Genomic DNA, 2,613 nt, shown 5'->3' on the forward strand with positions numbered 1-2,613 from the left:
TTGTTTTCTAATAACTGATTGACTTTAACTAATATCAACAAATGTTTCCTTATCAAAAAACTAGTATATGCAAGAATCCTTTAAGTATACTACAAAGAGTATACTTCCAGTTTACTTTTTTGTACTTATCTGAGATAAGTTTATCTTACACTATGCTTGGCTTGTACTCAAAGTTTAATTATACTTAGTCCATACTAATGTTTAAACTTTTGGCCAAGATAAACTTTAGTAGTACAATTTTCACACAGACTGGTTTATTTATAGTACATTTCAAGATTAAACTAAACATATACTTAGAAGATTATACTTCTGGGTATACTTATATAAACTTATTGTTGGCCAATTTAGTCCCAGAAGTATACTTGTTAGTAAACGGCTAGCATACTTGTATCAGTGTACATGGTGAATGAAAGTACACTTAGGGAAACACACTTTTAAATACTTTAGTCTACTTAATGACATGCACTTCTTTTTGGTAAGTTTATAAACTTTAAAAGACATAACAGTAAAGTATACTTTTTATAAACTTTTAAAAAATTGTCCCAATTTAGTATTAACAAGTATTAAATCAGTATACTTTCTAGTACACTACAAGAACATGGTGCCTAATGATATACTTAAACTTATACTCAAGTATACTTATTAAAATGAACTACAAGTATACTACTTGGCACAAAACCTGCATATCTAAATGAATTTCAGCCATTTTTGTGTTTTCTAATAACTCTGATTGACTTTAACTAATATTTATGAAGTATATAAATGCTTTTAGAAAGGAGCCACAACTGTTTTATCTTGGGATGGGAGGATGTTTGTGTACCTCTTACACTGTCAGAAATTTGGTTCATTGGAACACAAGGGCGAGAAAACAAACTTTAATAATAAAAATAAACAGCTGATGACATRGAAAATTAACAAAATAATGGAGACTAAATCAACAAGGAGCACAAACAAGAACCAACAGTACTGATTCAAGACTCTGAGAACTGTGTCCTGGAGAGATCAGGAACAAGTGGACGTATCTGGGCGGATTGACAGATGATGGACAGGTGAGTTATGAGGGAAAAGAACTGACCGATAGAGAGAATACCAACTAAAACTACAAAAACATAACATCCACCTGATTTAATCTCACATATGAATGAATGGTCCGTTTTCTATACTTGCTTGATTCTTGCAGGGTCTCAGATGTTTACCTCCAGCGGCTAGGTGAGAGGACAGGTACAGGTTGTAACCTTATTCCAGCACCTGAATAACAATTAAACATAAAAATGCATGTGGCATATCCTCATAATCTACTCACTACTACTAAGTGGCTTATTACATAATCACCATAATCCACCTCAAGCTAATGTACACTGCCTGTATATCCCTGCCTGAAAAGTGATATTGGCATAAAATCAGCAAAACCTAGTAACGAAAATATAATGTAGCGATTTATATTGAATCCAAAGCAATTAAACAATAATGTAGTAAGAATAAATTYTGAAATATGGTGCAAAATATTGAAAAATTATGTTTTAATTCTATTCAAAATACTGAGCAAAACAGCTCTCCCAAACCAGTGGTGAAKAAAGTAATCAAACACTGTAAGAAAAGTAGAGATAAACAGACAAAAATGTACTCAAGTAAAAGTACCACATTAATAGTTTTACTTGAGTAAAAATGCTTGCTTAATGTATTCCCTAATGGTCTACAGTATCACAAAGTTTGCCCATACTGCATGTATATTTTTAAATACATCAATGGTGTGCCTTTTTAGTGATTAGTCATTTCTTCTGGYGGAGTTTCTGTGGTGGGTTTTGGGTGTAGCACTGTCCCTGATGCTCCAGCAGGTGATGTGGARTCACCCCGCTCTTCTTGAAGGGGGGTCTAAAGGTATTTTCCTGCTTTGCAATGGTTCAGTGGACCAATTACAGCAATCCCCCTCTCGCCATTTTTACATTAAAACTAAAAAAACAAATAAAAAAGCGTAATATGACATGAATGTAATTTGTAATTCACACATTACAAAAATGTAGTGGAGTAAAAAGTACAGATACATAATGTAAAATATAGTGGAGTAAAAGTTGAAAGTACCCATGATTAAAGCTACTTAAGTACAGATACATGAAAATTTACTTAAGTAGAGTACATCCCACCACTGTCCTAAACTGAATATTCTTAGGTTTGTCAATGCTGATTATTAATTTAAACTCCTCCTACATTAATCATGAACAACATGACAATACCAGCTTTMTCTGCACCTGAACAAGCCCATGTCAGTTTATGTCTACATCTAAAGTTATGGAASTTATAAATGCAAAAACCTACAAAGATTACATGAGTCACACACTGAACRTTAGAGCAGAGCATCAGTAAAATTATAACTGGGTGTTTCTTCAACCGTTCTCCTGACGATCCATTGCTGAAGCCCTTTGAGCTCTTTTTACTTTAGTGAGAATGTGGGTCACAGGGTCGACCACCCCCTCCCCACAACCAGGAATCTGAAGCATTTTTCCCTCTTGTAACACTTGGCACCTTTATGTCATCTGTTTATGTGGTGCTGTTTGTAAAGTTAAACAGTCAAAAATTACCACCAATATTTTTGTTTTATTTAGCCTTTTATAAGAA

The sequence above is a fragment of the Austrofundulus limnaeus genome, unplaced genomic scaffold (assembly GCF_001266775.1).
Source record: "Austrofundulus limnaeus strain Quisiro unplaced genomic scaffold, Austrofundulus_limnaeus-1.0 Scaffold192, whole genome shotgun sequence".
Lineage (NCBI taxonomy): Eukaryota > Metazoa > Chordata > Actinopteri > Cyprinodontiformes > Rivulidae > Austrofundulus > Austrofundulus limnaeus.